This window comes from Pinus tabuliformis, chromosome 4_1, assembly GCF_031772625.1.
Source record: "Pinus tabuliformis cultivar Carrire ecotype Pingquan chromosome 4_1, CPIR1, whole genome shotgun sequence".
NCBI classification, from domain to species: domain Eukaryota; kingdom Viridiplantae; phylum Streptophyta; class Pinopsida; order Pinales; family Pinaceae; genus Pinus; species Pinus tabuliformis.
The window spans coordinates 379,961,250-379,988,389 of record NC_142303.1 but is presented as its reverse complement, the minus strand read 5'-3'; the positions used below and the strand labels follow the sequence as shown (position 1 = coordinate 379,988,389).

Sequence of the window (27,140 nt, the reverse complement as noted above, 5' to 3'; positions counted from 1 at the left end):
GCTAACCAATTCAAGTATGGTTTACCTCTCGAAAGCACTTTGGACTCACTCCATAGACCTATAAAGCTTGATAAAACCATTAATGACCCTCCCTGTCAACCCAACGTTTTCCTAACAGTTTGTTTTATTTTGCAGGTGACCAAAAGACCGTAACCTTGGATAAACAGTCTTAATACTAGTCATAAGACCTGTTTACTCTGAGATTGTTATCAAATCTATTCAAATAGAGATGGAAAATAAAACATATTGTTAAAAGATAAGCAAAGGAAACATGGAATTAAATGATTTACTATTGAAATAAACAGTAAAAACCTAAAATATACAGTGAAGGTAAAAGGAAATAGTAAAGAATAGTCAAAGTGTATCAGGGTTAAAGAGTATCAGATTGAATACCAAGTCAAGTAAAGTAGCTAGCATGAAGACAAACAATAGGGAAGACAATTACAAAGCATACAGATTCATGTCAAAGTGAAGATAGATGAAAAAACAGAGCAGTAAAATTAAACAATAAAAGTAAACATCGAGGTAGTAAGGGTTAAACAGAGATGAAAACACTTTCACCAACAACAATGAAGTTTATCCAAAGTAAAATTGAAAAATAGTTAAAATAAATTCAAGGTTAAAAGATGAAATCAAAGCAAAAATGGTACATTCTTCAAAAATTTCTTGTTTAAGTCATAGTTTTACAGAAACTATCGTGGCCAATACAAGATAAATTTGGAGAAACTGAAGGAGGTTTGTGTTCCTAAAAGGCTAATCTACAAACAACTATCTCATTTTTACACAGGTATTACCACAAGTGAGATAAGTGCATGTATTCACAGGCTATTTTTCGGACTGTATAAAGTCCTGTTTTTGACATCTTTTTTCAGAGAATATTTTGAATAGCTGGAGCTGAATTTTGGGAAATTGAGAGACAATTATCTCAAAAACATACTTATATACAATAACCTCTTTCACTTTTTACATCTCTATCACGGAGTGAAATATACAAAGCTATAAATGTACCATAATCTTGCAGAATTGCTGGATCAGAATGCACAAAGAAAGGATGCAGTTAGTGACTGGGATGCCTCATCATCAATTGAGAGTTGCCATCAAATTCGAATTTCTCTTGTTTTTCACTATAAATCCATAAAAATAGTGCCAAATAGATTCATTAGTTTGGAATGTCCTTTATTTAAGTTCTATCAATGTAAAACAATTTGAGATATTTGTAAAACCAATCTTGATATTTTTTCAAGATATTTCAGTTTAGAATTTGTATAAATACTTATTCATTTGAAGTATTTTGGGGGGATTCAAAGACATTTCTATAGACATTTTCTTCTCAAGTTAAGGAGCTATTGTACTCAAGACTGGATTGGCTTGCTGGATCAAGGAATAAAGTAAAGACATTTCACAGGATTCCTGTGTAAAGCATAAATCAAATAAGTATTCTCTCTCTCATGTGTATTATTGTTTCTCTTTATGTTTATTAATAATCATATGTGTCTCTATGAAATCTGAATGTTAAACTAGGAATGATATTTCAGAACTGGCTTGAATGCTCTCTGTCTTGACTGTTTACATTCTTAATGTTTTCTGCTAAACTATCTTAGTTTGGGAATTCTTAATTGCTCCCTTACTTCCATAGTTTTCCCCCTAGGTCTATAGTAAAGGATTCTTAGTTGCCCTTTGCTCATGATCACTTCTTGCTCTTCATCTTGATCCCAGTCTAAGGATTCTTCATTGCCCTTTCACCCTGGTTAGGACTACCTCATCCATTGGAACTTGAAGATTTTCATTTTGTTTTGTTAGCCTACCCTATGAACTCTTCCTTTAGTGATTGATCTAATCCAGTTAAGCCATCCTTTAATTGACTCCATAGCCCAATGGCTTGAAGGCCTTGCTCTGTCCATCTGTTCCTAGAATTCCACCACCCAACCAATTCAAAACCTTATGAGCACTAAGAACTAGCCTAAAATCCCACCAAAACAAAGTTAAATTATAAAGAGAGAGCCCTCTCTGGACTTAGGTTGGCTAGAGCCTGAGTCTAAAAGATTAGGTTTGTGGTTACCTCAGATTATTCCTTCTTTTTATAACTTCTAGGGAAGACTTCTCAGTGATAACATGCAGAAAACAAGTTATGGAAACACTAGAAAGACATACTAGAAACTTAAATTATGTCATAAACTAGAGTCGGAAGGCTTTGATAAGGAATTCTATAATAGAAGTTTTATAGAGCTGAAAGGTTTTGGCATCAAAAGCGAACCTATGTTTATTAGAAATGATCAAATATATAGAAAAATATATCTCTAACTTGTTACAATATTTCTGGAATAATATCCTAAACAATATACTAAAAATAAAAATAATCTTTGGATACTCTGCCATAAATTTGGAACTGTTTGAAAGTATTGAAATCTGGAATTGGTTCACTAGAAATCTGTCAACTTCCCTTTTCTCAAGGTCAATTTTGCCACCTAGACACTAGTTGTCACACAACACTTTTTCTCTTTTGATATCTCTGTTTGTGGTAAGTAAAAACCTTCGTGAAATCCTCATACTTTGTAACTGCTTCATCATTTTGAAAAGTAAAATATCCTTAGAAAACATAGGTAATGTCTGGTTCTATAAATGTTTCTCTGAGAAACACAGTGAGCAAGAACCGAATCAACCAGACATGCACTAAAACCATCTAAGGATAAAAATTCAATTATAAAACATTCAACTGAATTCAAAAACTTTAGTGCTACTTAAAGAAATTTGGCTATTCACGAAATCTGATTTTTTCCCTTTCAAAGCACCCACAAAATATCTCAAACCCTTGACAATTTTGTGAAAAATTTCGCAATTGATGTCATTCTGCACAAAACCCACATTCCAGATTTTTGAAATTTGTCTTTGCTTGCTAAGGATTTGAGCCCAAAATTCATTGTCTATAAACACTGCAAAATTTTAAATGAAGTACACAATAAAATTTATTTCTTTGATAAAAACTGGTGCTTAACCATGGAATCCCCTTTTCAAATTGGTGTTGGTAATATCAATATGGATTTTGGCACCTGATCACGATTATCTGTCATACATTCTCACTTGAGAAGAAAAATTAAAATCATATCATTGCTCTTGAGTCTTGTAAGTCCAAAGTCCGCAATACGAGCACTGAAATTGCCATCTAATAGCACATTGTTCGGCTTTACATCTCCATGGATGATGGGCAGATCACATTCAAGGTGCAGAAATTCCAGAGCCTACACAACATCAAGGATAATATTGAATTTCTTCTCCCAATCCAACTTACCAGGCAAACTCAGATCATCCTTCTCAAACAAAGCTTCCTGCAGGCTCCCGTTCTGTATATATTCATAAACGAGGGGCCTCCTCTTACCATCTACATAATAACCCAAAAGAATAATGGTGAAAGGAGAGTGAAACCTGCCGATGATGGCCATGTCATTATGAAAATTTCGTTCACCTTGTAGGGACAAGGCATCGAGTTTCTTGACAGCCACCTCCTTGCCATTGCGCAAAACTCCTCTGTAAACAACCCCAAATCCTTCTTTACCTAGCTTCATCGAATCATCAAACGAGATGGTAGCACCTTTAAATTCCCCCAAGTGCATGGAGCCTAAGAACCAGGGTTTGCTTATTGGCTCCAGAGCCATGGCCATGACAATTTTCTTCCTTTGGCTTTAGTTGATATGAATGGATGCTCTGAAATAAAGAGGCTGAAGATGGAGATCCCACAAATTGTTGTGGGTATAAATTTCTGGATGACATCTTGTCTACGTAAACCTAGAGCTCATAACTCTTCTTCATTAATAGTTCAATAAATGAATGCCTTATCCTTGTATCCAATCATGGAGATAAGCCTAACTGCTTGCATTAACTCAAAATCCAAGTTGTCCATACCTGAAAATGATTCCACAGAAATGAAGGAGCCTTCAAGTCATTGATGTCTGGAGACCATGATAACGGAACTACACCTAAAAACAACCTAAATATATGCTTCTTACACCATAATCTCAACAGTGTAGCCAGATGAAGAAGGAGGATATTTTAAAAGCAGGAAGGGTTAAAATTAGAACCCCAAGTTTAGAGAAACATATTAACCACAGTGACTTGACTAACTCACATTTTGAAAGTAGGGTTGACTTATTGTCGAGTGGAAGAAAGCAAAGCAGCACTTATTCAGAAATTCATGGTCAACATAGGCCTGTGGGAAGCAGAAACAAAGGTTTGAAAATGTGTGATGAAATTTTGAATGAAATGAAGCAACCCACCCAACAACCCAACATGGATGACAAAGATTGAATGGACAACATACATTCCTGAGCACATATATCAGTGAATATTTATCTACAAGACTGAGGATTGGAAGTTGGAATGGAGTTGGGGAATTAGAATAAGACGATGGGGATGACAAGCATAACAAATATCTAGGTAGTCATGTAGGAGTGAAAGACCCAATAAATCCATTTCTATCTATTATCACTCCACGAAACTCTCCTAGGTTGCAGCTCGGAGATGCCTGGTAACATATAATCTTCAATATTATTCTCTGAACTATTGGAATGAATGATGGTTTGAATCAAGCCAAATAACCATTTAAACTATGTTTTTACGCAAGACATGCATGAACACCCTCAGCTTACAAGGATTTAAACCACTAATGCTCAATAGTTTGTAGATTTAATGAATGGATGGAGAATACTGACCATATCGATAGATGCATATATATAGATATATATATATCTATATATATATATATATATATATATATATATATATATATATATATATATATATATATATATATATATATATATATATATATATAAACACATATGAATGGCTAGCTACAGGCAGCAAATGAGAATACTGACTGTACTAGCAGATGCATACATAATAACACATATGAAGGGCTAGCTATAGGCAATAAAGAAGCTTGCATATCTAATTTATCAACGCAGAGATAAGATGACAGTTATCTAGCATTAGATATAGAAGAAACATGAACAAACTATTCAAATGCAAGCTTAGAATAGAAGAGAAAATGAACATTGAACATATAACAACAAAAGAAGCTTGTATTGCTAATGAATGCAGATGAGAAGCTTGAGTAGCAAAGTCTCAATAGTCTCCAAAAGTTGAACCATTGTTACATCTAGTTTTTAGCCTTTTATAGGTCTTTTACAATGCTCCTGAGCTCTCAAAGGCTCAGAGTCTTAATCTGTCCTCTCTGTCCCTTAACTGTTTGATTCATTGAATAGGCAAGCATGGTTCGGAGGTTTTCTCCTTCTGACAGAGGAATAACCACCTTTAGATAGTTTGATGCATTGTTTGGGAGCTCTCTCATGCCAGGGATGCCCCGTAATCACTTGTTAGTTTTTGATAAGCTGTGTTGTTGATGCCTCATGACAGATTCTGTTTCGGGATAGCTGCGCGTGCTATGTTGCATTGTGTTGTTCATGATCACATTTTGGCCTCTGTCCCTATCTCTTGGCCTCTGTTAGGTAATGGAAAGGGTCTTTGGGCCTATGTAATCCCTTTAAATGTTTATAAATATTGTTTTGTTGTTTTTACATAGAAAACTTTGCACGCAGCAAAAGACTGCCCATCTTAGTTTGTTTTGGACTTCAAAAGTCCTTAACATGGCCTATCCCTCTATTGGGTCTTCCCTTAGGGTCACTATGCAAATCACAAGTGGCATGGTCCCTTGCTTCCCTTTGTATTCTGAAACGTGTTGAAAAACACAAAAAAACCATGAAAAATGGCTTATGGCAGACCTGAAAAATTATACATTTCATTCCCAAACCCTTTCGGGTCCGGGGCCTATCGCATCGTCGCTACCAAAGGCTCCCTTGTATTTCTTAAAATACGAAAAACATTGAAAATGAATTAAAATTGGCCTTCTTGTGGACCTGAAATATTATCAAATACTATTTAGAATACCATCAGGTCCGAATCATCACATCGCACATATGAAGGAGTAAAGGCTTTGCCCTCGATTTCCTCGATTGCGATCTGCCAATGAGATGTGGGCCATCGATCTATGTGCGCGATCGATGGTCCACGTTTAATTGCCAATCACAATCGCTCATTCCACACTATCTGCGTTGATACCTCCATCGACGTGACTCGCCGATCTGATCATCAGTGATCGCTGATCGGCGATGTCTTGCATCGATTGTCACTGCCTGCCTGTGCTAATCAGATCCGCCGATTGCAATTTGCTGTTTAGATCTGGGCTGTTGATCGGCCAGATCTAACTACTGTTGTTCTTTCAGTGTTTAAGCCTACGATTTTTGTTTTTCACTGTTTTTATTTGGTTTTTTCCTCCCGATAGTGATTTTCCACACTTCCAAGGGCTCTTGGCATGTGAATGTTGGGATTTTTAAATGATCTTAAGAAATATTTGAAGCCTTTGGTGCATACTTGGATCCTTTGGCATAATTTTAAGCAAATTTTGAAGCCTTTGGTAGTGTTTTGGATCCATTTTTGGGCCAAATGCTTCCAAGGCTAACACTGGCTCCTTTTGGGGATGAAATCCTCCCTGTGAGGTTTCAAGAATCACAGATCAATGCCTTTCCTGTAAAAACAACATCAAACCTTCCTCCTAGTGTTGCATTGGGCATGGAGTCTATTTTGCAATGAAAATAAAAACTGGAAATAACATATTTACAATACCAAGGCTTTAAAGCCTTAAATGAAACAAATTTTCAAAAAAGGCCCATTGATTGGGCCATCAAAAACATCTCCTCCTTCCTTTAATGCATCCCTTTTGAGAAAACAATCACCAAACTGAAAATTGACCCTTTTTACCTTTCTATCAAAGGTTTCTTTCTCTTTGTCAATGTGTATATCAGCAAAATCATCAAAGACTTGCAAAAGCCTATTGAATTGATCATCTAGTCCAAAGACTTTCCAGCATTTGGCATTATCAGGCAGAGATGGTCTATATTTCACCTCATCTCTGTATGCTTTCAACCTTGGATGTTTTTCTTGGAAGGTTTTGTACACCTGCTGAATGATCTACTTCATACTTTGTTGTGTCATTTGTGACCTCAAAAGTTAATATAAAATATGAATCAATGTATTCCTCTGTGATCTGGAAAACTGGTTTCTTAAGCTGAGTAGAGGCCAACTGAGACTTTTTAATCTAAAGAAAACAAGCTCCAAAATTAGTGTCAACAGCATATATGGGATGATTGGTGGGATTCCTTTCATCACTAATTATATAAGCCAACTGAGCTTCTCTGTATAACCTCCTGCTTTCACCTCCAAAAACTGGGACATTAGCATAAGATAGAGCATTTTGCAATGTTACACCTAATCTTTTGATCTAGCCTCTAGAAGGTAACATGCCAAACTTGGGGGGGGGACATCTTCTACCACAATATCCATCATCATGCTTTTCATGGGTAGCTGAGAAAAAGTGATGGCTAGATCCTTGATTAATCCCAGGCATTCCACCTTTCTAGAGTAAAAAGAAAATAGGTCATGGTAAGGCTTCTTAATGTCAAGATCCAATTTATCCATGAAAGCCTTGGGCATTAGATTATGGTTGGCTCCAGTGTTTAGAAGGAAATTGTGAAGGATTTTATCATGAATGGACAGAGAAACATAGAATGATGGCGAGCTGTCTTCACAATTTTCAATCATTGGGCTAAGAATAACAGTTGGTTGCTCATCTTGTATATTTACATAGTTAGTGGAGGCTTGGATGGCTTTAGGCTTAAGAGCCTCAAGGATAGATTTCTTGAAGGACTCATTCTTCACTAGTTCAATTAGAGGCATAAGTATTCTTAGCTTCTGAATTTATGATTGAAAACTGAAAGAAGAAGGGGGCTTGTCAAGGCCTTTTACCTCTATGGCTGGAGCTTTGAGGATGATAGTATCAATTGCTGGTTGCTTCTGCTTATTAGCTTGTTGTTCTGCAGGGACAACAGCTTTATGAACAGGAGTTTCCTTGACATTATTCATCTTTGACCTCAAACTATATCGTTGCTGATCTTCAGTTTGTAGAATAGCTTCACCATCCTACTTTTGGCTGATCTAGTCATTGAATAATGACTTCGCATAGGCAGTTAAGGTCAAAAAAGGGGAACTGCCTTTGTCTTCCATACAATGGATCTCATTATCTTCAAATTGCTCTTCTTCCATGACTGCATTCTAAAAAGGGGTCTTCACCCTTTGGTCTTCATTGGCATCTTTATTTCTTTGCAAAGTCTGCAACTGGCCATTTTCTCTTCTATATGGATTTGGATTTGGAGGAGCAAAGGTATTAGGAACCCTTCCCTTCCCAGAGTGCTGCTCAACCTTTAATTTGGAGATCTCAGAGGCTAATGACTCTATCATCTTGGTCATTTTATCGATCTTGGGATCTGAAGGTGATGAAGACTCATCCCTTTGTCTCCTTCTATAAGCATTTCCCTTAAGCTTATCTGTAGCCATGATGTTTGATTCTACCTCCAAGGCTGCATCCTGCATATCAACCAAAGAAGCACATCGCCTCTCCCTTAATAGTAAATAGAAGTCAGAATCAAAGGCACTGGCATAGATGATTCTAGCATAGGTCGTGGTGGGTTTTACTTCAGTTGGTATCTTGCTGTACATGTGGTTAAACCTCTTATTAAAATCAAACAACAACTCACCATTTTCCCTCTTTAAGTTCCCAAACTCAGTGTGGTAGTAGAGGAGATCCTTTTTATCCCCCTAATGCTTTAGAAATGCATAATCTAAATCCTTAATATCTACTATAGATCTTGGAGTTAGTTCTCTGGACCATTTTCTAGCCTCTCCATCTAGGCTTTGGACAAAGACTCTCATCCAGACATCATCTTCGCTAATGTCCAGGTTATCAACATAGCTATAGAATGACTCAAGATATTCTTCTACTAAAACACTTTCAGTCTCAGTGAACTTAGTCATATACTTTTGATATTCTCTAGTAGGCATGGCATTCAAAGGAGTGGGTAGTACTAGAGGTCCATACCAAGTAGCTACGATTCTTTCCATTTTGGTGGGTGCTTGTGGCCCTGCCATAGCTATGGTGGCTAAAAGAGTAATGGCAGTCTGAATGATAAAGGGCTGAGGAGTGACTGATAAGACTAGAGTATGATGGATAGGAGGTGAGGTTTCCTTTGGGCTTACAACAAAAGGGAAACCTAATGAATAAGGAGCTTTATGAATCTCTGGGAGTTTTTCTTCACTGCTAGTATTAGATGCTATACTCTCAACATGTATTTGTTCTATTGCAGGATTTTCTTGAAGAGATATAGGAGATTGTTTAGGTTTACCTGAACCTGATGCTCCTTTCTGCAATACCTTTATTTCTTTGATGATCTTTTCAGGGTCAAGTACTAGGTCAGCTTGTGACTTCTGAGGATTTCTCTGAGTATGCCTCACAAACTGAGCCAGAACTACAAAGTGGAGTCGCCAAAAGGTTCAGCCTCCAGTAGAGTCGCCAGATAGATGATTACAACCAAAAAAGTGCCCAGACTTTGTCTATCATCAAAGCTAGATCTCTTTCATTTCCCAGGGAAGCTAAGCTTCAGTTTTTGGTCCCCGGCAATGGCGCCAATTATGTTATCACTCTAGGAAACTCTCCTAGGTTGCAGCTTGGAGATGCCTGGTAACATATAATCTTCAATATTGTTCTCTGAACTATTGGAATGATTGATGGTTTGGATCAAGCCAGATAACCATTTAAACTATGTTTTTACTTAAGACATGCATGAACACCCTCAACTTACAAGGCTTTAAACCACTAATGCTCAATAGTTTGTAGATTCAATGAATGGATGGAGAATACTGACCATACTGGCAGATGCATATATATATAAACACATATGAATGGCTAGCTACAGGCAGTAAATGAGAATACTGACTGTACTGGCAGATGGATACATAATAACACATATGAATGGCTAGCTACAGGCAGTAAAGAAGCTTGCAAATCTAATTTATCAATGCAGAGATAAGATGACAGTTATCTGGCATTAGATACAGAAGAAATATGAACAAACTATTCAAGTGCGAGCTTAGAACATAAAAGAAAATGAACATTGAACATATAACAGCAAAAGAAGCTTGTATTACTAATGAATGCAAATGAGAAGCTTGAGTAGCAAAGTCTCAATAGTCTCTAGAAGTTGAACCATTGTTACATCTAGCTTCCAACCTTTTATAGGCCTTTTACAATGCTCCTAAGCTCTCAAAGGCTCGGAGTCTTAATCTGTCCTCTCTGTCCCTTAACTGTTTGATTCACTGAATAGGCAAGCATGGTTCAGAGGTTTTCTCCTTCTGATAGAGGAATAACCACCTTCAGATAGCTTGATGTGCTATCTAGGAGCTCTCTCATGCCAGGGATGCCCCATAATCACTTGTTGGTTTTTGATAAGCTGCGCTATTGATGCCTCATGACAAATTCTGTTTTGGGCTAGTTGCGTGTGATGTGTTGTGCTGTGCTGTTCATGATCACTTTTCGGCCTCTGTCCCTATCTCCCAGCCTATGTTAGGTAATGGAAAGGGTATTCAGGCTTGTGTAATCCCTTTAAATGCTTATAAATATTGTTTTCCTTTTTTTACACAGAAAACGATGCACGCAGCAAAAGCCTGCCCATCTCAATTTGTTTCGGACTTCAAAATTCCTTAACATGGCCTATCCCTCTATCAGGTCCGCCCTTACGATCACTATCGGAAATCGCAAGTGGCCTAGTCCATTGCTTCCCTTTGTATTCTAAAACGTGTTGAAAAACACTAAAAAACCATGAAAAATGGCTTATGGCAGACCTAAAAAATTATGCATTTCATTCCCAAACCCTTTCGGGTCTAGGACCTATCGCATCGTCACTGCGAAAGGCTCCCTTTGTATTTCTTAAAATGCGAAAAACATTGAAAATGCATTAAAATTGGCCTTCTTGCATACCTGAAATATTATCAAATACTATTTAGAATACCATCGGGTCCGCATCATCGCATTGCACATATGAAGGCGTAAAGGCTCCGCCCCTTGGTTTCCCTGATTATGATCTACCGATGCGATGTGGGTTGTCGATCTGTGCATGTGATTGATGGTCCACATTTAATCGCCAATCGTAATTTCTCATTCCACACTGTTTGTGCCAATACCTCTTCTGATGTGACTCACCGATCTGATCATCGGCGGTCGCTGATCGATAGTGTCTTGCGCCGATTGCCACTACCTGCCTGTGTCGATTAGATCCGCCGATTGCGATTTTCCACTTAGATCTGGGTTGTTGATCAGACAGATCTAATGGCTATTGTTCTTTCAGTGTTTAAGCCTGCGATTTTGGTTTTTCACTGTTTTTCTTTGGTTTTTCCTCCTGATAGTGATTTTCCGCCCTTCCAAGGACTCTTGGCATGTGACTGTTGGGATTTTTAAATGATCTTAAGCAATATTTGAAGCCTTTGGTGCATACTTGGATCCTTTGGCATGATTTTAAGCAAATTTTGAAGCCTTTGGTAGTGTTTTGGATCCATTTTTGGGCCCAATGCTTCCAAGGCTAACATTGTCAATGCGCACAAGCCCAAATTTCCACGAGAAAAATGATACCATTTGCTTCTTGCAAAATCTCGTTGAAGTGTTTTAAACCCTCTATGGTCTCAATCTTAGCAAATATCTATGTCTGGTGAAAATCACCAAGCTTAGAAAGATAAGCACGAGTTTGTCTAACATCCTCTGCAAGTTTCATCCTTGTTGTATGTATCTGGAATATGCATCTCCTTGTTTTTATGTCAGGAAGATAATCTTTAATCCTTTCAAGCTTTAAGAATCGGAGCTTGGATTTGTTTAGGGCATTAGATCTGTCAAAATCCAAAGAAAATGGCATGTCTAGAAGAGAGGAAAACAAAGAACCTTGGTCAAATTCAAACCTTAGCTCGGATATCAATTCACATTCTCAAACATCTTGTTGTACTCAAACCGTAAGCTGATTTCGGAGGGGGTCCGTAATTGTAAGTAGTTTTTAACCTGGGAGGACCGAAATCCATAGGAATATGCCATGCACTTGTAAGTTGTTTTTATCAAACATAGGCTTAATACAAGCATACAATATCAATTCATATCCACATGTTACTGACCTCGTATATTTGTCATGACTATTCTTCCTGTTTTATTCCTCACGAACCAGGAATCTCTTCATGTCATTCACCTACTATTTTGGGTGAAAGCACCTTAGGGCTTTGGGTTAGAACCCTAATAGAGCAAACGAAAATTACAACAAGAAATACTCAAACATATCAAGCAATATGCTTATATTATCAAACTACGTAAGAGTGACCGTACCCAGATTTCCTTCGTTTGAGTAGGTCCCGCAGGGTTCAGACCCTCTGCAACTCCTGATGTTCTTCAAACCTGAAAATAATTCAATTAAAACATATATAGGACTATAGAAGTAAAGAATATTCATGAAATTAACTTTATATCATATAAACAAATGATTGATTAGACATCAAAATGACATTCATATATGAATTAAAACATAATTTGATGCATAGACATAGTTAATTTTAGAAACAAGACAACAATTATTTTATTGCAGTAAGTTGTAAATAACATGGAGAGAATTCACCTGAGTCTTTCTCTGGCTCCAAGAGGAACCATCTTCCGTATTCGTCCTATCCTAGCCTTCAACAATCTTCTTCCATCACCAACACCATGACATCTCAAGCAAAAGGAAGGATATCTATAATAAAGGAAACAAGGGTTTCCTGAAGCTTGGGGAAGTGCATGAGGCACAGGGATTCATAAAACTCAGTCACGGATAATATCAATATAATAACTCTATCTCTTCTCCTATCCCTTAAGGCCTTCCCATAGAGGTCTATTTATACCTCTCCCAATTAGTTTTTAGTTGGGAAACAGTTGGGCCATGGGCAATAGGAGATAATCAACAAGTAAAACCTATGAACTCTGCCCAAGATTAAGGAAATTTAATTTTTTAAGTGTTTTAATACATATACATGGGTTGCGTATTGACTGACCCACGTGTACATGCTTTTAGCTCAAGGCAAAGTAGCGTACAAGGAATAAAAAACTTTTTTTATATATTTGGACCAAGTGTAGAAGGAGGGGTTGCCCTAGGCCATAAAAAAAGCATTATATATACCAAGAGTGGTAAATGGTGCTACAATAGATGCCCCCTAATATATGAGGTCAGAAGGGGTACATGATGGTTGAAATGTATCAAGTGTATGGAAAGATTCATGCCGAGACTAAGAAGGACTTCACCAAAGTTCAACCTGCCAAGCCATCAAAGGAGATCAGAAAGAAACTGCTATCTGAGGTGGGCATACCCATGCTCAGAGAAAGTAAATCATGTCCGCATATCAAGTACAAGTAGATCCAATATGTATACTAGTATAAAGGAACTAAAAGTACATAATGGATCATCTGATCGTGATAGAAAAAGTACATGTTTGAATATCACATATAAGAAGACGACCAACGATTCTGAAGGATGAAGCTATTCACTCATGTTAAAAACTGATCCCAATAGTACCAAATGAACATGATGGAATAAAATAATAAAATATTGCAACTCGGATGCCAACATATAAGATGTCACTGTGAAGAACTGCAACATATAAGGTGGATGGTGTCAACTAGCAACAGTAGGAGCAACTAACAAGTGAACCAAAACATGCTAATGCAACTCGAGGTATTCACCGACCACCGCGGTACTTTTCTACACAATGGTAATGAATGATATGAGGTCGACCATGTGAGAAATCATTTGATTACTGGTCGTTGATGTATACCGTTAATAAATGCGAGATTACTCACTGATAATGATAATGAGAGTCAAGGTACTCACTACAATCTAGCAAGTACGAATGAATGAGCTGAAGTCGAACACTTGAAAGAATCTATCAATCAAGAGACAATGATGGTTTACCACTATCGATAGTGAAGTAATCTGTCATTGATGACTGCAAACCCAAAGATACTGCCAAATGGACTTTAGATCTTTTTCCTAAAGAAAATGAGCTGTAGTTGATAGGAAAAGATCTGCTAGAAGGAAGGCATTAAGGAATCCTTCATCAATCTAGTGTGAGTGTAACTCATAGGCCAATAATGTGGAAGGAATCAGACGAAAAAGATATAGTAACCCAACTGAATCACAATTACGGCATACACAAGATGTAGCTAGCACACAATAGAAATGCTTTGAACCAACCAATAATAAAAGCTGACACAGAGGCGAGGAATCCACCAATAGGGTCAAATGGAAACCAAGGCATTGCACGAATCCCAATGTTTGATAATGGAAGATGATGTCGAACATAAGGGAAACCACTCAGTCAAAGACCCATGATACTGATCGATTCTGAGCACAAGGTGACCTATCAATAATGAAAATAGGGCCAGGGTGCGGCTCTAGATCTGGCCTCAGAGCAATTTTCCGTAGTCGATAAGGACAAGACCCGTTAGTAAGAAGTCAATGGAGACCTTCTCAAACCCGCACGAGCAAAGGACCAATGTAATTGATGTGATGACAAACATGACACTGACAACCAGGGATGGTCGACTGAAAAATAGGTCAAGAGACACCGTAGAGAGGCTGACTCAATTATGACTATATGGAAACATATGATAACTCTGTATAAGTTTGTCATGCAAGAGGCATAAGAAAACTCTCCATATGATTGGAAGAGGTAACCAATCAGAGGAGTATTGACTCAATAACAAGGTTAAGGCACTCCTAAGTCAAACTAAATCCCACCCCAATGGAGGAGAGAGTTTATTTTGAGTGATTTGTTCAAGGGTGACACGATTGACTCTAGCTGCCAACAAATATGGAAATGTCGTCCCGTTACCGCTCTTTTTGGAATATATATATATATATATATATATGTCATTTTCTTTAAGCTAGAAAAAGAATAAAAGAATGCTATAGTACAGTGTAAAGAACGAGTGTCAGAGAAACATATGATCTTGTTCTTGGGAGGGGAACATTCCTATGCTCAATGCACAGAGGCGAAATTGGTCAAGGACACTCAAAGGGATGCTCTTTCCACGGGTAAAAGGATGAGTCAAGTTGTAGAAGCTAAGTGATTGCATGGTTGACTTTGTAGAAGACATGGTCAATAAGTGGCTTAAACATGAGTCCAAGTGAAGCTGGCTCAAGGCCAAAAGGTGCAAATAGTCAAAATGCAATGCAGTAGTACAACTCAACACAAAGGAGCCTCTAGGGTATAAGGCCAGAAAAATAACAAAGAAGTAGAGGAATGATGCTTCAACGCACAAGTCATGGCGAGACTAAAAAGGACTCTCGAGCCTAAGATCAAAAATTCAGCATGGGTGCCAAGTGACAACAAAGTACTATCTAGGGCGCCCATGATAGGGTAGGATCTACCACACAAGTCATGACACTTTTAAGCAAAGAGAAGGTTCTGCATCATATCTTGGTGGGGTTGATAGTAAGGCCAAAATGGGAAAGGAAACTAATAAATTCACAATGCAAGTGAAAAACCTAACGTATATGCCAGTTTCGAGAACCAATACCTGTCAGAGCGAATCAACCATACAAATATCCAAAGGAGAAATCTTCTAATTTCTGTAGACATAAATAAGAACACTAGACAAGAAGTTAATACATCCCACATATAAAATTTAGATAAAATCTTGTGTTATAGAATACAAAACTTGAAAAGGCGTACCTTATATGTACAATATGGTACAAGGAAACACGTAGCCTTACAACTTACACATAATAGTTCTTTGGAACAAGCCCCTTGCGAGGCTTGGGCCAAGGACTCCTTTGGTAGTCAAAACTCATGGCTTCAAATAGTTCCTCCTGTGAAGGAAAATAAAATTACGAGAAATCATGAGAACTACAAGGATCAAAAGAGGGAATTAAGGGGTCCCATGTCCCTATAGGAAGAATCTCTTGGTCAACTGCTGGGACCAATTCCCAAGAAGGAGAATAATAGGTCAAAGGATCCTTCTCAAAAGAAATTGAACATTGAGGATTCAATGCCATATAGTTCACCCGTGGCGGGGTAGAGTCTACTTGAACACTTGAAACAAACCAAGGGGTATTCTGTAGTAAATTCGAATTAGGATGGTGATTATTAGATGCAAGCTGATAAATAGTGACATTATTCCCTTTATGAGGAAAACACATCAGTCGAAAGAGTGAAGATACCACAACATTCATCGCATAGACATAATCATGCCCAAGTAGCATATTAAAGTATAAAGGGCGATCAACCACCATCATATTGATTAATATAGTCTTCCCACCAAAAGTAATAGGAAATTGAGGAAGAAAACCCATAGATTCACTAGGTCTTCTATTATAAGCTAGCAACTGACTCTTAATTGTTAACAAATTTGGAGAACCCAAAGCTTTCCAAGTCAAGGAGGATATAATACTTATAGAAGATCCTTCATCCACCATACATCGATAGACATTTGTGGAATTAACTCTAACCTTTATTTGGAAGGGTGCAATGGAAGGAAGACGAGGCTTGACAAGACTATCCCAATCAAAGGAGACACTCCTAGAACTTGGAGGGGGAAAATTCAAAGAAACTGGAATGCCCCCTATACTAGAAGACTCTGTACTAGAAATCAAACAGACTTTGTTGTTAGGCACTTAACCCCCCAAAAGAGGAGTGTAATCAGCTAGAGATTGCACTGGCACAACCACATTATCAACCAATGGTTGATACGACTGTTGAGAAACCATATCAGATTTAGGAGTAGAAGAATTTTCAGACTTAGACCATGTTATCACAAAACCAGTACTGAGGGCTGCAACTAAGCATGGTCTCATGTAACTATTTCAACCTATCTTTAGACCAAAGATTAGCCTCTTTGATCAGAGAGGGCTCTCTCAAAACTCTTGATAAAATCCTTCACACACTAGATGGCTAACTCTTTATTTACTTATGAAAACATAACTGGTTGGAAACACACCAAAAGATATCTCATTGGGCTATGGAGTCTATAATATCAAGTAGACAAGAAAAACACAGTGATCTCATAGAAATCAAGGCTCTTAGCATTACAAGTCAAACATATTCCACCACACATAGCTTGCTGTATACACAGGAAGTCAGAGCATATAATTATGAATTCTGAGTGATTGCATACAACAAAACCATAAAATAACATAAGGTATAACACATCATCACTTCATTTGACCATGACAATCCTTCGAGAATCTTGAGAAGAGAATAACTCTGTTTTACTATTACTGTCAAAAAAGGTCTTACAGTGGCCCAAAACAACACACTTTTTCTATTAAGTATCCAACCTTTTTTACATCTAAGTTATTCTTATATATAGCCTATCAAAACACTGCTGTACGAGACTCCTCATCAAGCATGAAGGGAGCTCGGGCTTTTGACATAAATGACCTTAACAATAACATAAACAAACTAATTGATTACAAGAGATATGATGCTACGAAAACAGAGGATTCCATCATATTGGCACTTTAAGTCTTCTTCCTTGTATACCCTGCTGTGTCCTTGGAGCTTGCCACCTGTAGTATTGCAATAATAACCATATCCAAACTTAAAACAGATTCAATGTATATACAGCTCCGGATACTTGATGCATAGATGATTCAACAACCGAAAAGAAAATGAAGCCTATATTCTTGGTTGCTACCTCCCCTCGGTGTTCATATATTAATGATCCATCTTTAAGCCATTTAAACCTTGGATAGTCCCGTGTGACTGAAGAGAACTCATAACCCAGCCATCCCACAACTGGACAAGTGTATCATTTAACACCTCAGCAGCTCTATCCAAACCCTAAAATTTCGGAGATAAAGTGACTTTTAGGCAAAAGACAAAACTTCGGCTTTTTCTTTGAATATTTACACCTGGCCTCCTTTTCAAAATATCTGACTGATCTTCTATAATCTCCATGCTGATATTAAACCATCTCTTTAAATATATGCTGACCTCAGCATTCCAACTCAAGCTTTAAACCTAACCAGTCATCTACAGCAGTTTCGTAGCGCGCTACGAAACTGCTGTAGGTCATCAAATTTAGCAGCAGAACTGACCAATCACACTCGCGCTACGAAACTGCGCAAGTACCTAAGAGATCATACCCGCGCTGCGAAACTGCGCAAGTACCAATGACATGACATGACATAACTAACCATGATGGAAGATGACTAATGCCCTTGCCTTTACACGAATTTCATTCATAACTCTTGAATTTCAAAATTTGAAATTGACATAAGTTAACAAACCTATTTACAAGACTTCAAGACTCTTCAAAAACTTATAGACAATTATCATATACATGGACTATAATTTCTAGTGATAACAGACCATATCCTTTGTACCTCTGGAATAATAGGGCAAAAATGAGTAAGATGGTCTCCCTTGCATATCTTACAAGGGAACTTAGGTTTAAGACTTCTACACTTAGGCTTCTGATCATCATCCATTCTACCAACATGACTAGTAGTGGTTGGTGGAAAGTCCCTAACATGACTTGTAGAGGTTAATGACTCTTTGCTAGTATAACTTGTAGTGACTAGACTTATGCCCCCAACATGACTTGTAGCGACTGAAGGATCATCTCCAACATGACTAGCAAAGGTTGATGATGAATTGCTAGTATGGCTTGCAGTGACTAGACGTGTGCCCCCAACATGACTTGCAGCGGCTGAAGGTTCATCTCCAACATGACTTACAGAGGTTGATGATGATTGGATAGAAATGGTCTTCTTCTTTGTCCTCCTCTTTCTCTTATTTTTAAATCTCTTATTACAAGAGGGAGGATAAAAAGGAATACTAGATTTCTCTTTTAAAGAAGATGGACAATTAACACCATTTTGATTCCCTTTAAATAAAGCATTCATCTGAGAAGCTTCAAGAACATCAGGAATATTCGGAGTGGACCACAACCAAACTAGTAGTCCAAAATTCAATCAAGGAATATTCAAAGTGGTCATCAAAGGATACCAACATTTCCAAAGAAACGAAAAGCACAAGGATCCCCTTTTGGTAGGGTACGTTGGTTGGTTTCCACAGGAATATGGTCCATATCTAACTTATTCGTAGATCCTTCCCTTACAGGATTATACAAATGACTTTCCAAGGAAGATAGATGCACAATCAAAACCTTTTCCCTTGAGGAGGCAACTCCACAACTTTCGAAAGAAAGATCAAAAGCTTTTCAAGATCAGCAAAGTGGTAGGTCAGTCACTTAGAATCTAAAGTCAAAAAGTGACGACAAAAATACCTAAAGCCAACTATATACAAAGATCAAAGAACACTCGACTATAAAATCCCTAGATACAACCAATCAAGCAACTTCCAAGTATTTCCACTTTAGGTGATGAGGACTGGACACCAAAATACAAGAAAGTGAAGTAAGGGACCTTTTGAAGACAGTCTGGTATAATGATGGCCCAAGCCTACCAGCGAAGGTATAAGAGGAAGTTACGTTGACCTCCAGACAATAGCCTTTGGTAGTGCAAGTACCCAAGATTCGCAAGGGTACCCTCCAGAAGTATTGTTGAACGTGATGCAACGTTAGCCTCAGGTGCCACGCGATTCCCCTCTGCAGCCACCTATGTGATCCCTAGGATAGGCAACTATGGTCACCAACTCGTATCAGAAGCCGGGTGGAACAGTTTGTAGAAATTTTGAATAATTTAACACATATTCAATGGAGATTATCCTGATCATGTACTATTGCGGAAAACATACACAATACATAAGCTCCTCTATGTTGATCATCAATATAGCAGCATCAATAACAATAAAACATCAAGAGCATTCACACATTAACACAGTATGTATCCCGGGGAAAGCATCTCGCTAAAAACCCCAACTATCTGTATATTAATGATCGAGTCATGTAACATTACACAGCATAATACTTCTCACAAGTATCTCCACCTCTGTTACACACAATACAGCTCAGATCTGATCTCCAAATCTCTTCCACTGCTTGCCTGCCTCCACTGCTCAATACCTACTCAAGAACTGATGAGAATGGCTCACCAAACTCGTTTTTCACCTGCAAAATAGTCACTCACACTTTGTTGGACGTGAGAAAAGGCTATAATGTGGGCAAATACGTGAGCAAACTCATTGGCATACTCAATCCCTTTATTGTGCAAGATCTGGTGCACAACTATAGTCACAACTGATAGCAATCTGATTCTCTACCACCTGTCCCTGTTGAACTGAACATGCACTGACATGAAACTGAGTTAACTGATGTATTCATTAGTTGTATTATGAGTTAATAACTTGTGAATTAATTAATAACTAATTCACCCAACTCATCTCTAGTCTATTTTCCAGTTAGACTAAATACAACCAGTTTAACAAAGCTAAACTGAACACAACTCCATCAACTCCACAATCAACTCCACCAAACTCAACTGATTGAGTTCTAACTGAAGTCATGCATGCAACAACTCAACTGACTCATAAGAAAAGTGTATTTCCTTCTGACAGCTGCATGTGCCACCTCTGTAATGCAACGTCAGCGTCAGGTGCCACGCGATTCCCCTCTGCAGCCACCTATGTGATCCCTAGGATAGGAAACTATGGTCACCAACTCGTATCAGAAGCCGGGCGGAACAGTTGTGAGGTGAGACCCAACAAGTAAGAGAGGGGCTATCTCTCATCCTTATCTTCACTCTCCCTCGTGCTTTACTCCCAGTTACGGAGCTTTCCCGGTCTCCCTAATGCTATTGGATTTTTCTCATTAATCAAACTTCTATGTTTTGTAATTTTGAGCGGCCTTGGAGAATTAACTCTCCTCTCGCCTAATCCAAGGCCCTAATAAAGCTAAACTTGTTGGTGTATTCTAATGACAATATAAAATTTCTAGTTTATTTTAATTAATCACTTGGTTTTAATGATTGTTCTTTAAGTCAATGGTAAAGATGGGAGTGAAATCAATGATGTTTGTATGACGCAACAGACATCAATGAAAAACTAACTACATAAGTGCAGTCATTTTTTCTTCGATGAAAAGAGATCTCGATATGGGTTCTACGAAACTTCTACAAAGCAGAGTACTTTTTCTCTTCTTTCTTGAAACACACTTCACATACCCAAAAACTAAAATACTACGAATGCATTAACAATGCAAACTACCCTAATGCAAGATATAATGGAGACGCAAGATCCTAAATAACACTAAAAAATCAAAAGCAATTGTTTATAACTAACAATGAGCCAAATTAAGTACTGAAGAGGATACAAATTTTGAACACAAAATTCTCTCCAAACAAGAAGGACAAATTGCAAAAGATCGCAATTCACTTTCAACAACAAAAGGAAACCATTAACCAACCTTGGCAAAAGAAAAACAAAAACAAAGTTTTTTGAGATCTTTTATTTTTTAAAGAAGCAACGAAAACAACTTTTTGAAATCACCAAAATGTTACTAAAACTCAAAAGATCAAAAAAAGAGCACAAGGAGTCTTTGCAAGTTACAAACTCAAAAATGAATGAAAACTTGAGCAAAAAGACTTCAACTTGTACAAAACAACCCAAATAGCAACAAAGATTTTGACAAACTAACCAAGAAGGTTGGAAAGAAATACTTCCAAAATCATCAAAAAGACTTTCAAAAAGAAAGAAAATATTTGAAGCCACAAAACAAAGGAGAGCAAAGCAAGTAGATTTGAAATCCGGGCTTGACACTGAAACTGAAAACAATCTCGTGTTCTGGAGGACCTGAACAATCAAGAACTTCAGGACGAAATGTTGTGTGCCAAAACACAAATTACAAACTCGCTAAAGAAGCAAACCTAGGCCAAATATTTTCAATGAGGAAGAGACTTCAAAGTAGTAAGCTTGTAGAATAATTAAATTCTTCAAACAGCATTTGACCACACAGAGACTGAAAATTCCAGGCGACAAATCTATCTAGGCTGAAAGATTTGAAAAAACAATGAAAAAATTTGCATACACGACTATGTGCAAACACATAGGCGTGCACATGCACTCCTAACACAGGAAACTTGCATATACGTGAGTTCAATTTATAGAAACAAGTGTGTATACACGACTGTAAACAAAGTAAAGAGCGTATACAAAGCTTTGCAAGAAAAAATAAAAAACAAAGTCTGATCCAAAAGATCAGACTTGAGGCCTGGGACTCTAGTAGACCAAATAAGACTGTAACTGCAAGCAAACCAAAGACTGAGCCCTGATTGAGAATGAACAACCCAAACCAGGAATAACAAGATTGTTATCCCCAATGGAGTCGCCAATTCTATTTCAGGTGAAAGCACCCTAGGGCTTTGGGTTAGAACCCCAACAGAGCAGAAGCAAACTACAACAAGAAATACTCAAACATCTCAGGCAAGATGCTTATATGATCAAACTATGTAAGAGTGACTGTACTTGGATTTCCTTCATTTGAGAAGGTGATGCAGGGTTCAGACCCTTTGCAACTCCCACTGTTCTTCAAACCTGAAAATCATTCAATTCGAACACACATAGCAGTATAGAAGTAAAGCATATTCATGAGCTTGACTTTATATCATATAAATAAATGATTGATCATACATCAAAATGACATTCATATATGAATTAAAACATAATTTGATGCATAGACATAGTTAATTTCAGAAACAAGACAACATTTCTTTTATTGTAGTAAGCTATAAATAACATGGAGAGAATTCACCTAAGTCTTTCTCTGGCTCCAAGTGGAAACGTTCTCTGGATTCGTCCTATCCTAGCCTTCAACAATAGTCTTCCATCACCAACACCATGATATCTCAAGAAAAAGGAAGGATATCTATAATCAAGGAAACAGGGGTTTCCTGAAGCTTGGGGAAGTGCATGAGGCACAGGGATTCATCAGAATCAGTCAGGCGTAATCTCAGTATAATAACTCTATCTCTTCTCCTCTCCCTTAAGGCCTTCCCATAGAGGCCTATTTATACCTCACTCAATTAGTTTTTTAGTTGGGAAATAGTTGGGCCATGGGGAATAGGAGGTAATCAACAGGTAAAACCTATGAACTCTGCCCAACATTATGGAAATTTAATTTTTTAAGTGTTTTAATACATATACGTGGGTTTGGTATTGACTGACCCGCATGTACATGCTTTTAGCTAAGGAAAAAGTAGCGTACATGGAATAAAACATTGTTTTTTATATATTTGGACCAAGTCTAGAACGAGGGGTTGCCTTAGGCCATAAATAAAGCATCATATATACCATGAGTGGTAAATGGTGCTATAACACCTACATAAGAAATCATTCTTCCACAAGAATTATCCCTATAACCTTATCAGACAGTGACATAGATACATAGATACATAGATACATAGATACATATACATAAACATTAGCTTAAAACAATCATGATTCTGTCAAAACAACAACATATATACACACATGCATATACATGTATACATATATAAACATCAGCATAATCATGATCATAACATAATTACCAGATAACACAATGTCTAGGTTAAGAGAACTCCCTTTATCTGTCAACACCATGCACAATCATTGAGAACAATCATTCCCAACATAGCCAAGGCATCTGATGGCTCAGATCCATTTACTTCACCTTTCCTATTAGCATTCTCATGACTGTACTGCCACTGTCCATTTACACCAATGGATCGAACCAATCCAACCGATTGTCATATTCTTACGTTCAACTTCCCTTATACATGCACCGAGCTTCATCTGGGTCTTACCTTATCTATTGGGTTTCATTCAAACTCCTTGAGCTTCAATAAGTTTCCTCTTTTCCCAACCAATTCCCAAGAATCAAAACATAAAAGGCAAGAATAAGAAGTAAATAAGAGAAAACCATGAAAACCAATAGTAATATGACATCACAAACAAAGTCGTATGGCCATACACTAGATGCTAACAAAACCACAATCAAGCACAACAAATCACCAAAATACCAAATGCATAAGACTAACAACAGACACCATGACTCAATCCCCATGGTTCCGAGTGCTTCCAATGGAAAGCTCAACCTGATCCTTCTTTAAGATTCCATGGCAATTTCTTTTCCATGCAATCCCTTGCATCATACTTTCTTCAACACATAATTGTCAGTGTATAAATAAACATAACAACATACTAGTTGCCTCATCTCACTATGTCAAGCACGTTGATTTCAACTGAACACATCCAAGCCATCTCTCAAGGGACTCCAATCCTTTGACATATCTAGCTATAACTAGCAACTAGTTGATTTACCTGTCAAATACATGTTCATAACTATAGCACATATCCGCATAATGTAAGGGAAATCAAAGTTAAGAAGGCTTCCTGTATGCAAATAACTCATTTGTTTAGAATTAGGGTTTCCAAACATAGCCAAAGGAATTCTTGTCCAATTCCTTTATTTTACATTTTTACCTTGTTGCAATCGAGGCTAACTATGTACTGCCACATCACCCAACTATTAGTTATATAAACACATCAATTGTTACCTTGTCACACTAATACCAAGCATGTTTCCTGCAGCTGTTTACACATGTCACCCACGTGTTCCAAATATCAAGACAATCATATCTATCAATTTGAAATCAACCTTTACCAAGACTAACAATCATGTCATAATCCATAGTCAACTCATAGTCTTTAGACATAATACTACAATTGTCACCTACCACACTCAAGTACATATCAACTGTCTCAACACATATGTGTTAGTACAGTTATCTTAAAATAAGATCATTTGAGCACATACTCATATTATGCAATTCATCAAACATCCAACCAAGATGCAAACATACCATGTTAAATAAATGAACTAGACGACCTAATAGACATCAATAACTCAAATGTCAAATAGACGTTAGTAATCAAACAATCAAGCACAAAGTAGATGACATAAGCAAGTTCATACCTTAATGTATCTTAGGGGAGGAAATATTGTCTACACAATCAATCCAGATTAGCACGATATAACTTCACAACATATCAACTCAACCACAAATAAGGTCATGATATCCATAATAGTCATTAGCTAATATGTCCACATCATAATCTCATAAACATTTATGATTCATACATAATAATCACATTTGCATAGTCATTCTATATTAGTATGACATAATATCAAAACATATTAACTCATACCTGAATTTCATGACCATAACCATTCGCATAGACCAATCCAAGGATAATTTTAGGGGCGAATGTTCGCCCTTTGGCGAAATTAAGGGGTTTTAAATTTTTAGTGGGGGAATATTTTGTATCATAGTACATTTTTACAAATCACCTCAAATAGCCCACCTTATTCTAAGGGAGAGGGTAAAAAAGGTAAATTTAGCCCTTGAAATTAGGACTTACAACCTTCCATTCGCCCATTTTCAAGAATAGGTTTTATTTAAGTGAATCCATTCGCCCATTTTCAAGAATATGTTTTATTTAAGTGAATCCTATGGGCCAAATACCATATTTATAAAAGAGGTATGGTAAATTAATAAAAATATAAATAAATGAGAGGTATGGTAAATAAATAAAACATTTTTTATATTTACTCCATAAGTCACCTTATATACATGTAACGGTGTAAACAAATAAAAATATAAGTAAAGTGGAGGTATGGTAAATAAATAAAACGTCTTTTTATACTTACTGAAACAGTATGGTAAATAAATATAAATATAAATAAACTAGACGTATCGTAAATAAATAAAACCTCTTTTTATATTTAGTCCATAACCCTCGTTCTATTTATGAAGGCTCAAGAAAGAGGTTTTATTTAAGTGAATCCTATGGGCCAAATACCATATTTGTAAAAGAGGTATGGTAAATTAATAAAAATATAAATAAACGAGAGGTATGGTAAACAAATAAAACATTTTTTTATATTTACTCCATAAGTCACCTTATATTTACGAACACTCAAAAAATGGGTTATATTTAGGTGAAACCTATGGCCAAAATACTATGGGACAAATACCATGGACTAGATTGTTATTAATACCATGCAAAAAACCATTATTAACTCTAATATTAGAATTAATAAAAATAAAAATGGCACATGGTATTGACCCATGGTATTCACCTAGAATGTAGCCTATTTAAATGGGGGAATTAAACCAGCATGTAGCCTATGCTAAGATTCACTAGGACTTTACAAAGTTTTATTATTTAGTGAAAGACTCGCCAAGATTTTACAAGATTTTATAATTGAGTAAAATATTTGCCATGCCTGGTGAGAGATTCACCAAAAAATTATATATACATATTATATTATTGATAAAATCGCCTTCCATTTTTCCTATATACTATGGAGATTCACCCATTTATTATATTTATAAATTTAGGGGGGGTTCTTAAAATTTTCCCTGGACCAATCCAACTTAGTATGATACATATAACCATCAAGATCTTAATGTAATAACCCTAATCATCAAGTTACTAGCATATAACAACAACAAGTTATATATCATGCTCATCAACAACATATAACTTATTCATCTAGCTAACTATAATACAACAACAACAAGTTACCTATAAAATACTCATCAAGAACATATAACATAATCATCAAGTTATCTAACATAAAACAACAATAGCAATGCATAGAAAAACAAGTTACTATCATTCATGACTATATGATACATGTGCATATGACTAGAATAATCGACTAGCATCTATCATGTATGTAATCATAACATCAATAGAATGAAAGGCATACACATAACCATAATGAATATAACAATCCTTAACCTACATACCTACATGCCCATCATACAAACTTGTATGATGACATGCTCTTGCCTCAAGGTCCAATGTTGCAACTTCACTCTGATGATCTACATCTCTTGCTATACCTCAGCCAACAAATTGGCATCATAACATACCAATATCATCATGGTGACCTAAAATGCATACTATGACCTCACAATGCATGTCTGACCTACCATACATGCATAACCATAAACATGAACATGAATGCATAATAACATATGGACACTGACACACATAACAAATTCATATACAACCATACACTCATGACGACACATCCCACAACAACACCATCAACCTTCACATGGTGAGATCACTATGACCATGATCAACACCATGCAAATGCAACAAGCACATGGAATATAAGCATAAGGAACACATATACAACAGGGAAAATTTTAAGGATGGATATTTATATTAAAGTTTAG

General features: G+C 36.9%; 1 pseudogene; it reads right to left on the bottom strand.

Moving 5' to 3' along the window:
• Window positions 1-3,236: 3,236 nt before the first annotated feature.
• LOC149175884 (putative receptor-like protein kinase At1g80870 pseudogene) lies at window positions 3,237-3,656 on the bottom strand (annotated as a pseudogene).
• Between the last annotated feature and the right edge of the window lie 23,484 nt (window positions 3,657-27,140).